This window comes from Monodelphis domestica, chromosome 7, assembly GCF_027887165.1.
Source record: "Monodelphis domestica isolate mMonDom1 chromosome 7, mMonDom1.pri, whole genome shotgun sequence".
Classification (NCBI taxonomy): domain Eukaryota; kingdom Metazoa; phylum Chordata; class Mammalia; order Didelphimorphia; family Didelphidae; genus Monodelphis; species Monodelphis domestica.
In genome coordinates, this window is record NC_077233.1 from 171,523,359 (window position 1) to 171,536,186 (window position 12,828).

A 12,828-nucleotide genomic window follows, 5' to 3' on the forward strand; every position below is an offset into this window, starting at 1 on the left:
CCCAGCCTCATCTCCAAGTCATGTTGTGGCATCATAATGGGACTTTTTGGGAGGAAAAATAGTAATATTAATTGTACAATGTACTTTGTTAAAAATGAATCTGTGGAGGAAGCAAAACAGGGATTATGATCTTCATTTTACAGAAGAGATAACTGAGGCTCAGAGAAGGTCCCCAAGATCAGAGCCAAGACCTGACTTGAGGTCGGTCTCTTGATCCCGAATCTAGTTTTCTTTTTTATCATTTACACCATGGTTCCTCTCCCAATGAAGAGGAGGGAAACCAAGGAAACAAGTTATATATCGTTCTTAAAATAAATCACATTATCTGTTTCATGAGCAAAGAATGCCAGATATCATGTGCCTGAAAAAGATCTGAGTTTTTGTGCACTACAAGCTTCATATGAATCAACAGGGTGATATGGTACTCAAGAAAATGCTAGCAAATTTAGACTGCATTATGAAAGCATAATGTCCAAGACTGGGAGGCGATGACTTCACGTGGTTCCTGGTCCTGGCCAGACCACACCATATTTTGGGAAGGACATGGATAAGTTCAAGAATGTCCAGAGGAGAGTGGCCAAAAGGGTGAAAGACTTCAAAGTCAAGTCATAACGAGGACTGGTTGAAGGAACTAGGGATGTTTAGGAGGGGACATGACTTCAAGTATTTGAAAGGGTTTTTTTATGTGGAAAGGGCTTGTTCTTCTGGGGAGCAGGTAGGTATCAGAGCACTCAGCCTGGAGTTGGGAGGATCTGGGTTCAGATCTAGCCTCAAATACTTTCTAGCTATATGATGTGACTCTGGACAAGTCACTTAACCCCAACTGCCCAGCCCTTGCCACTCTTCTGTATTAGAATTGATTCTAAGGCAGGAGGTAAGGATTTAAAAAGGAAAAAAAAATGAAAGACTTGTTCTGCTTGGCTCCAGAAGACAGAACTACATTAGGAGCAATGACTAAAAGTCAGAGGCAGATTTAGGCTCAATGGGAGGGAAAAAAGCTTCCTAAAAATGAGAATTATTCCAAAGTAGAAGTTACCTTGAAAGGTGGTATATTCTCCTTCACTACAATCCTTCAAGCAAAGGCAATGCAAGGACACTCTCAAGGTCTCTCTGAAGAACTTTAGTATTGATTGTGGGACATGTTGGCAAAGGGCCATCCTTCTGGCTTGCCCACGTCAACAAGGTGCCATGCTCTATGAATGAAGCAGAATTTCAGTAGCTCAAAAGTAATATGAAGGGGAAGCTAGGTGGCTCAGTGAATTGAGAGCCAGGCCAAAAGACAAGAGATCTTGGGTTCAAATTGAGCCCAGATACTTCTTAGCTGTGTGACCCTAGGTAAGTCACTCAACCTCCATTGCCTAGCCTTTATTATTCTTCTGCCTTGCAACTAAAACAGTATTGATTTTAAGATGGAAGGTAAGAGTTTTAAAAAAAGTAATATGAGACACACAAATTTTGGTCCTCTTTATGCAGGAAGGACAGATGGCTATCCAGAGAGAGAGAGAGAGAGAGAGAGAGAGAGAGAGAGAGAGAGAATGTGTGTGTGTGTAATGTTTTACAAACCCTAAAAGACTCTAAATCGTTAGCTGTAATTGTTGTTATTTGCTCATGTGCCGTGGGGGAGATTCTTGTTAATAGTGGGTTGGACTGGGTGGTCCTTCCATCTCTGAAATTTTATTATTCTGTGAACAGTTGAGACCTAGAATGGGAAAGGGACTTACTGAAGTAGCAGAGGCAAGATTTGAAGTTAGACTTTCAGTTTTCCAATGTAATTTCTACTATGCCATGAGGTTACTATTAATGCTACTACTAGTTTCCATTGTTATTAAGCATTGTGGATAAAGAGTCAGGAAGGTCTGGATTCAAATCCTTGCTTCTGACATCTGCTGTTTAGATGACCAGAGTACCACAACCACTTAACTTCTTATTTTATACAGAAATGTTTATTATATGATGTTAAAATATTTATCAATTCTCTTTCCTTTTTAGATGAAAAATATAGTCTCTTTGTAGAGCTACTGCTCTCTGAGATTAGAAATGAAAGCTAAGTCACCAATCTGCATGAGTAGAGATAGTTTCTATACTATAAATTTTCTTTAAAAAGTCAAATGAGGGCAGATGGGTGACTCAGTGGATGGAGAGTCAAACCCAGAAACAGGAGGTCCTGGGTTCAAATTTGGCCTCAGATACTTCCTAGCTGTGTGACCCTGGGCAAGTCACTTAACCTCCATTGCCTGGTCCTTACCACTCTTCTCCCTTGGAGCCAATAATACTCAGTATTGATTCTAAGACTGAATCAGGTAAGGGTTTTAAAAAATGAAAATAGATGACATGAAGCAATATGATACCACTTCCACCATGAACCCAACCCTACATCAAAGAGTTCCTTTATTTTTTATCCAATCATGTCTAAATACCATTGTAAATACCAACTCACTATCTGATAAAAACTGCTGGTAAAACTGGAAAATGGTAAAGCAGAAATTAGGCATAGTCCAACATCTCACACCATTCACCAAGATTAAGTCAAAATGGATATTCATGATACCATAAACAAATTAGGGGAAGATGGAAAAGTTTGCCTGTCAGACTTATGGAAAAGAGAAGAAAGTCATATAAAATTGAAGGCTTCATGGTTGAACCTGGAGGCTATAATGAGCTGGGGGATGAAAGCAGCATCTTCAAATACCTGCATTTCCTCCAGAGAAAACACACTGAGTGTAAAGATGTGAAGGAAAAAAACTATGACTGGATATGTTAAGAAACTTACTGGCATCCTGAAATCAAAGATAAATGGAAAGAAAACATTTAAAGAATTAAAACCTATATAATATCTGTTGATTCACACTTTTGGAATATAAAATGAACCATTTGGAAAATGTTTTAATCAAAATGTGTCTATCAATAAAACATGGGGTCCATCCATTCCTGTAAGGTAGCTATTCAAAGAGATTATATTTTTCATCTAAAAAGGAAAAAAAGAGAATGGATACATATTTTAACATCATATGATAAACATTTCAGTAAATAATAATTCCTGTACAAATATGTACAAAAATACTTTTTAATAAGCAGACATCATTTCACTGAACAATAAAAAAATATTAAAGGTACACCCCATTGGCATTCACTGGATTCATTGACAATAACTGAAATTTATTTAGCGCTGGATGGAACTTATGGAACATATAAGATTCAAGGATAGAATCAAAAGCCCCAAGAAGTATCACTGAGATGGCTTTCATGAAAATTTATCTGTACAAATTGCAATTTGGGACTAGGCCAGTGTTACAAAAAACTATGGATGAGTAACTCTTTGGGAACCCAGATTTAGTGATCAATGTAGATTATACAAGGAAACCCAAGAAACTATGCAATATATTACTATGCATCGTAAAAATTTAGCACCTACTAAATATAAAGCAAGACATGACAGTCAATGGCTAGAATTATACATCAGAAATCAGCTATTTTTAACAGATTAACTGGTGACAAATATAATCCTCAAAATATCCTAGATGCTCAACCACCAAATTGTACTGATTGGATCATTATTTAGGCCTGAATTGTTGCTCATAGTTATTTGGACATAACGCTGATCTATAAAAACTTAAGATCAGGGAAAGAAATTGCTGGTAAAACTGGAAAACAGTAAAGCAGAAATTAGGCATAGTCCAACATCTCACACCATTCATCAAGATTAAGTCAAAATTGATATTTGTGATACCATAAACAAATTAGGGGAAGATGGAAAAGTTTATCTGTCAGACTTATGGAAAAGGGAAGAAGTTATGACCAAACAAGTCACAGAGAACATTATGAAAAATGAAATAGATAATTTTGATTACATCAAATTAAAATGTTTTCATACAAACAAAACCAATGCAACCAAGATTAGAAGGGAAACAACAAATTGGGGAAAAATTTATAGCAAATATCTCTAACAAAGGCCATGTTTTGGAAATATATAGAGAACTGAGTCAAGTTTATAAGACTATAAAGCATTCTCCCATTGAAAAATGGTCAAAGGATATGAAAAGGCAGTTCTCAGAGGAGGAAATTAAAACTATCTATAGTTACTATTGATTAAATAAATGCAAATTAAAACAACCCCAAGAGACCACCTCATACCTATCAGAATGGCTAATATGCCAAAAAGAAAAATATTAAATGTTGGAGGGGATGTGAAAAAATTGGAACACTAATACATTGTTGGTAGAACTGTGAACTGATATAACTATTTTGGAAAACAATATGGAACCAAGCCCAAAGGGCAATAAAACTATGCATACACTTTGACCCAGCAATACCACTACTGGGCCTATATCCCAAAGAGATCAGAGATAAGGGAAAAGGATCTACTTCTACAAAAATATTTTTAGCTGCTCTTTTTGTAGTGGCAAAGAATTAGAAACTAAGGGGGTATCCTTCAACTAGGGGGTGGCTGAACAAGTTGTGCTATATGGTGGTGATGAAATACTATTGCTCTGTAAGAGTTCTTAAATTAGGGGAAGATGGAGAATTAAATTAGGGGAAGAAAAACATGGAAAGATGTAAGCAGAACCAAGAGAACACCATATAGAGAAACAGAAATATTGTCCAACTATCAACGGTGAAGGGCTTAACTGTTATTAAGAAATCAAGTTTCCAAGATATCCAGAAAGGACTCATGATGAAAAATGCTATCCACAGCCAAAGGAGTAACTGTTGCAATCTAATTGCAGATCAAAGCAGGCCATCTTTCATCCTAATTCTTTCATGAGTTTTTTTTTTTTTTATTGTATGTGTGACATGTATCTTCTGTCATGGCATGAGCAATATGGAAATGTATATTGCATGAAAGCACTGGTAAGCCATATGAGACTATTTACTATCTTGGGGAAGAGACAGGGAGAGAGGGAAAGCATCTGAATCATAAAACACAAGAAAACAATTGTCAAAAATGGTTTTTACATGTATTTTGGGGAAAAAAATTTAAGAAGTAAAACAAAACTTAAGAGCTGTTGGGAGGACCTGAGTTCAAATCTAGCTTCAGATACTTACCAGTAAGTCACTTAACCCCAGTTGCCTTGTCCTTATCACTCTTCTGTGTACAGACAGAAGGTATGGGCTTAAAAAATCTCAAGAGCAATTAAAAAATAATAAAAGCAATAAAATAAATAAAATAAAATAAGCAATAAAAGCAATAAAAAAATACACTTTCGTGTATGACCTAGGTCAAAAAAAATTTTTTTTTTTACCATTTCTGAGTGGGAAGAGGGAAGGAAGGGAAGGATACTGTTTGGATCTTATAATTTTGGATAATGTATGTTGAAAATTATTATTAGATGTAACTGGGAAAATAAAATATCTTTGAATTAAAAAATATAAATATACCTCATGGGAGAAGCTAGGTGGCTCAGTGGATTGAAAGCTAGACCTAGAGGTGGGAGGTCCTGGATTCAAATCTTATCTCAGACACTTCCTAGCTGTGTGACCCTGGGCAAGTAACTTAATACCCATTGCCCAACCCTTTCCACTCTTCTGCCTTGGAATCAATATACAGTATTGATCCTAAGACAGATGGTAAATGTTTTAATTTTAAAAATATACATATATATATATTTCACCATACCAAATACTCATAATCTTCAAGATACACAGAGCAAAAAGCTTCGTAGATACAGACATAGTCATGGAAATAAAAATCATTTAGGAACCAGATAAGGTTATGGATCCTCCTTGTTGCCCTATTGGTTATGGGAACGGTACCAGTGGTGCTTGCAGTGAACTTGTAGAGGATGAGTTTATAACCTAATCTCTTATGCAACTATGAAAAGCAGCTATTTTTATCTATATATGCAAATGGATATTGAGCATGAAATATGACAATAATAGCCAGCATTTATAGGTTTTAAAGTTTGCAAAACACTTTATCAGTATCTCCATTTATCCTCATAGTGATTCTGGGAGATTGTTATTTAATTTATTTTGTATTTGAGGAAACTGAGGTAGGCAGAGGTTAAATGACTTACTCAGGGTTACATAGTAGTAAATGTCCAAGGCTGAATTTGAACTCAGGGCTGACTTCAGATCCAGTACTCTCCTCTTCACCACCTACCTATTCGTCCAATAAACTATGGGAATTGGATAATTAATTCATTCTGAACTGCTGCCCACAAATCTGCTGGACATAACATCGATCCATGAGAACTGAGGAACAAGGCTGTTGATAGATACTGCCCCATCAGATATGTACAATCTCCATGCTACAAGAAGCAGAGATCAAAGTTAAGTGGAAACAAGTTGGGGTTCATAGCATTTCTGTTGTCCTGTCTGATCCCGGAGTTGTGCCAGGGATGCTTTCAGTGAGCCTACAGAGGATGAGCTTGCATCCTAGTTCTTTTATTCAACTACAAAATGAATAGATGTCAAAAGAAGAAGAGCGAGATAGAAATTTGTCCTGGGACTGTGTCAATCTGAAACCTATCCAAAGAGGTGAGAAGAACTCGGTAACAGTAACAGAAATCACATCAACAATAACAGTTTTGCATTATCTTCATTCCCTTTCCCTTTGCAAGATCGAAGGCTTTTGTAGCACATTGAGCTCAATGGGGTCAATCCTCTGACTTCCAGGATTCCTTTCGCTGCTCTGAGCCTCAGTTTCCCTTTAGGTGCCAGATCCCATTGTTCTTGGTTGGGTCAGCAGCCTGGGATGAGTGAAGGAAAGAGGAACTGCTTACAACAGGCAAGTACAACAAGATTATGTGAAGGCAGCTCAGATAAGAGCTATAAAACAGGCAATATTAGTATAATTTACCACGAGCTAATAAATCAGCTTTATACAACTGATAGTTTACCGGCCATTTACATGCCTTGTGTCTTAGTCAGATGGGGCCGCTTGCCGGTAATTTGTGAAGCTGGAGGTAATGAAAACAGAATCGTCATTCCCTGCACCAGAGAGAGCGATGAAATTCCCTATCTCTCTTTGTACGCGTAAAAAATTGCAAGGTTGGTCCCTTGCATCTAATGGAGAAATGAACAGGTTCACGACAGCTGAATCAATAATAGATTTCAGAGGAATGGAGTAGTTTATCAAGTGTCCATCTGTGATTATAGCTCTAAAAATGATTTCCCCAAGTCTTGTAATTTTTCTCTTTACAATTAGTTAGCACTGAGGTCTGGGAGGAAGAAAATGAGAGCTGTCCTGTGCTCGGGGATTGCTGAGAATGGGAGCTGAGGAAGACAGTGAGCACTACAGCACGGGGGGCCATTTCATTTCAGTCTTGTTTAGAAAATCAAACTTTCATTTGCCTCTAGTCATAATAAAAGTGTTATGAATTATATATGGCAACCTCAATGAAAAAAATGCAATTTGTATATGCTCGATTAGGACCTGGAGCTGTTGCCTGGCACTGACTTTCAATACCAAATGATTTTTGTTCCCAAAGAGCCCCAGCTAAGCAGAGCTCAACTCTACCTGTAATCATCCTTGCCATTTGAGAAGCTATAAATATGGAGCTTAGGAAAAATGGCAGCCAGGCTTGTGACTCTGCAAGATCTCCATGTGTGGTTGGACTAGGTCCAGTGTGGCCATCCGTGTGAAAATATCTGGGTGAAGCATGATGAGGTTTTTGTCCTTTGCACTGGCCAAATCCAACATCGCCTTCCATTGATTTCCCGGTTTGGGGGGGGGGGGGGAGGATATTGAAGATCTTTCCTTTCGACCAAACCTGTAGGGGGAGTGAGAGTCCACCTTTAAATGAATAGAATTACTGTGTTAGGACTAAAGGAGACTTGAGAGATCACATCTAGTCTGATGGATCCATTTTATAGATGAGGAGATTGAGCCTGAATATTGTAAAGTGAATTATCCAAGGTCATAGAGATAGCAAGTAGCAGAACTGGGGCACATATAAGGCCACTGGAACTTGTACTGAAGATCATTTTTTTTAAACCCTTTCCTTCTGTCTTGGAATCAATACTGTTTATTGGTTCCAAGGCAGAAGAGTGTTAAGGGCTAGGCAATGGGGGTCAAGTGACTTGCCCAGGGTCACACAACTGGGGAGTGTCTGAGGCCAGATTTGAACCTAGGACTTCCCATCTCTAGGCCTGGCTCTCAATCCACTGAGCCACCCAGCTGCCCCCGATCATCTTTTTAAAGAGAATTTTTTGGTCTCAACTCTGGAATGATCAAATTTCAGAGCTAGAAGGGATCCAAGAGGTAATCTAGTCCAGGCCTTTAGAAAGCAAAATATTCTGGAAAAAATATTCTTCTCAATATTCTGGAAAAAAATGAGTAGAAGTTAAGAGTAAGCAGATTTCAGCTTAATATAAGGAAGAATTTTCTAATAATTAAAGTTATCTGAAAATGGGATGGGCCACATTAATGGGCATATATCATGAGGAGGTCAAAAGAAGAAAGAAAGGTGGGGACATCTGGGTAACTCAGTGGATTGAGAGCCAGGCCTAGAGATGGGAGGTCCTGGGTTCAAATCCGACCTCAGACACTTCCTAGCTGTGTGACCCTGGGTAAGTCACTTGACCCCCATTGCCTAGCCCTTCCCACTCTTCTGCCTTGGAACCAATACACAGTATTGATACTAAGATGGAAGGTAAGGGTTTTTTTTTTTTAAAGAAAGGTTCCATATGTACCAAAAATATTTATAGTTATAGATTTAAGGCAGCAAAAAACTGGAAACAAAGGGAATGCCTATCAATTGGGAAGTAGCTGAACACGTTACAGGATGGGAATATGATAGAATTTTATTGTGCTATAAGAAATGATGATCATGAGGAATTCAGACAAATGTGGGAGGATTTGTCTGACCTAATGCAGAATGAAGAAAGTAGAATCAGGAAATTTCAATTCTTATTGGTTGGGTTAAACAATCTTAGACTTGGAGGAAAGATGATGACTTATTATCTTTTCCTTCTGTCAGTCAGTGTACAGTGGAGAATATTGAGTATACAGGTAGCCCTTCCACATCGTGACTTTCCTCATTGTGGCTTCAAAAAACCATGGGTCAGTGCAAGAAATTAGTAGGAATTTTTTTGGGAGTTATGTTGGAATCACAGATAACATGCAGAGACCAGCAGATGGCCCTGAAAAAGTTTAGCGACTTTATAGCTTGTGACTAAAAACTTAACTCAAATTTTGCAGTAAGGTAGTATAAATAGCCCATGAAAGAAAAAGAAAAAAAAGTCACACATCTTCTTTGGTATGAAAGGACCCAAAAAAATTTATGTGAATTTTCCAGATTGAGGGGATACTGTGCTCCTAATCACCTCAATGTGGAAAAGATACCTGTGGAGAGAGTGGCAGTCTTTGAGGTGGGAGGACCTGGGTTCAAATTTAACTTCAGACACTTCCTAGCTGTGTAACCCTGGGCAAATCACTTAACCTTGATTGCCTACCTCTTGTTGCTCTTCTGTTTTAGAACTGATACTAAGATTAGATACTAGATACTAAGTACTGGACTCAATACTAAGACAGAAGGTAAGGGTTTAAGAGAAAAAAAAGAATATACTGTCAAACTGAATTGTTTTATTGGTTGATTTTCTTCATTAAAATGACAAGGGAGAGGAGGTTTTGAGGATTGGGTGGCATATTGGGACATAACTAATATGCAAAAAAAAATAGGCATCAATGAAACTTAAAAAAAAGATGGGAACAACTCTGACGTATCACCTCACACCTAGCAGATTGGCTAACATGACAGCAAAGGAAAGTAATGAATGCTGGAGGGGATGTGGCAAAGTCGGGACATTAATTCATTGCTGGTGGAGTTGTGAATTGATCCAACCATTCTGGGGGGCCATTTGGAACTATGCCCAAAGGGCGATAAAAGACCGTCTGCCCTTTGATCCAGCCATAGCACTGCTGGGTTTGTACCCCAAAGAGATAATAAGGAAAAAGACTTGTACAAGAATATTCATAGCTGCGCTCTTTGTGGTGGCCAAAAATTGGAAAACGAGGGGATGCCCTTCAATTGGGGAATGGCTGAACAAATTGTGGTACATGTTGGTGATGGAATACTATTGTGCCCAAAGGAATAATAAAGTGGAGGAATTCCATGGGGACTGGAACAACTTCCAGGAAGTGATGCACAGCGAAAGGAGCAGAACCAGGAAAACATTATACACAGAGACTGATACACTATGGTACAATTGAAAGTAATGGACTTCTCCATTAGTGGCAATGCAGTGATCCTGTACAACTTGGAGGGATCTACGAGAAAAACCACTATCCACATTCAGAGGAAAAACTGTGGGAGTAAAAACACCAAAAAAAAAACAACTGCTTGAATGCATGGGTCGAAGGGATGTGGTTGGGGATGTAGACTCTAAATGAACATCCTAGTGCAAACAACATCATTGAAATAGGTTCTGATCAAGGACACAAGTAATACCCAGTGAAATTGAGCGTCAGCTATGGGAAGGGTGGGTGGAGGGGAGGGAGGGAAATAAAGTGAGTATTGTAACCAAAAAAATAAAATTAAAGAAAAAAAGATGGAGGGGACAGTTGGGTGGCTCAGTGAATTGAGAGCCAGGCCTAGAGACAGCAGGCCCTAGGTTCAAATCTGGCCTCAGATACTTCCCAGCTGTGTGACCCCGGGCAAGTCACTTGACCCCCATTGCCTAGCCCTTACTGCTTTTCTGCCTTGGAACCATACATAGTATTGATTCCAAGGCGGAAGGTAAGGGTTAATTAAAAAAAAAAAAAGATGGAGTAAGCTCCTTGTGAGCTAGTGACCTTACTATACCTGAAGGTATTCAAGCAGAGACTGAATGAGTACTATGTCAGTGGTGTCATGGAAGGGGGCATTTATGCCATGAACTCTGAGGTCACTTCCACTGTAAGATTTTCTGGTCTCCATCACTTGTGTGTAGTGGGGCTCTCACACAGGCACTGTGGGATTGTGGTATGTCAAATGAAAGTGGCTCTGGGCATGCAGTCTGGAAAATAAGATCTCAGGTTCAGAGAGAAACCTGTTGTTCACAAGGACCCATCAACTCGATTTCCAGTCATCTGCTCTCAAGGCAGAACTTCAATGAAATCAAGATGTCGGTGAATGTATCATCTCGATAGTGTTGGGATGGCAGCTTTGAGTGCTCAGATGCCAGATGGAAGTGCTGCCCCTGAGCCCTCGAGTCAGCCACGGCAGCGACAGAGAAAGATGAAATAATCGTTTTCAGAGGGAGAGTGATCTTCGTGGACAGGTGGAAGGACAGAGCCCAGAAGACCCAGCTTCCTGGCTGCCATCCAACCAGAAGGGGGGCCAACAGCTGGCCTAGGGTGGGAGGGGCACCTGTTTTGAGAAGCATCAACTAATCCCTTTTAATTTTCCCTGGCTTCCAACTGGGTTAGAATCAAGAGTCAAGAGCTAAAACATTACCGCAGGATCATGCATAGATTTGGGGTTAATCAAAGTTATTCAAATTGCTAATTAAATCATTACCATCCTAATTAATCAACTATTTACTGAATCCAGTGTTGTAAGATCTCAGAAGATGGTTTTAAACCCACCTAGTACTTCTTTCATTTTGATGATAATGATAAGGATAATAATCTGTGATTTCCTTGTTATAGAGAACTCCTAGGGGAGAAAATTTTCTCTACCAGTGAAGGTTGGCACCTTCTCTATATATTTTGTATAGAGCTTTCTATAGCTCTGAGGAGTTAAATGACTGACCCAAGGTCATATGTCCAGTATGCATCGATGTTGGGACTTGAATCCATGACTTTCTGGTTTTAAAGCTATTGACAGCCATGATGCCTCTATAAAAATAATGATGATAGGAATTTAGCATGGAGTGGTGGGTAGAGGTGGGCTTAGAGTAAGGAAAATTTGGGTTCTTTGACACATTAGAATGGCATGGTGTATGCAGGATTGTACTTGGCATCAGGGAGACCTGTGTTCAAATCCCTCTCAGATACCTTCAAGCCAGTGACCCGACTTCTCCATAGATACTCCATAGAACTCTGTAGAGTTCCTTCATCTATAAAATGAGGCAATTGCTAGCTGTGTGACCCTGGGTAAGTCACTTAACCCCATTGCCTGGCCTTTACCACTCTTCTGCCTTGGAACCAATACTTAGTATTGATTCTAAGCCAGAAGGCAAATGTTTAAAAGAAAATTAGGCCATTGGACTGGATGGTCTCTAAGGTTCTTTCCAACTCCAAATTGGTGTTCCTATAGTCCTTAAGCTATACAAGCCTGGGCAACTTGCTTAAGTTTTTAGCGCTCCAGGCAATTTCCTCAGATCACAAAATGCAGAAGTTTTCATGTACATACATTGTTAGCGGGAATTTTCCCTCTGGCAGGTCCCTATGCCGATCAAATCACAGGTCTGAACCCTAGAATAATAATTATGATGATAAAAATAATACCACTACACATTTATATGATGCTTTAGCGTAAAAATCCCATTTAATCCCTACAACCCTGTGATTTTACAGATAAGGAAACTGAGGCTTAGAGAATGGAGTGACTTGTATCTGTCTCTATATCGTTGTTCAGTCCTGTCTGACTTTTCATGACCCCCTTTGGGATTTTCTTGGCAAAGAAAAGCTCATTTTACAGAAGAAGAAACTGAGGCAAACAGGGTTAAATGACTTGTCCAGGGTCACATAGCCAGTAAATGTCTAAGGCCAGATTTGAATCCAGAAAGATGAATCTTCCTAACTCCAGGCTTGGTGCTCTATCCACTTCACCACCTAGCTGTCCACCTGTCCCCATACAAGTTTAATAAAGGATGTTGTACAGAATTGACCACTAATGAATGACATCAGATGAGGCATCTGTTCTCCCAATCTAACTAGGCAAAGATCCATGATTCTCTCCT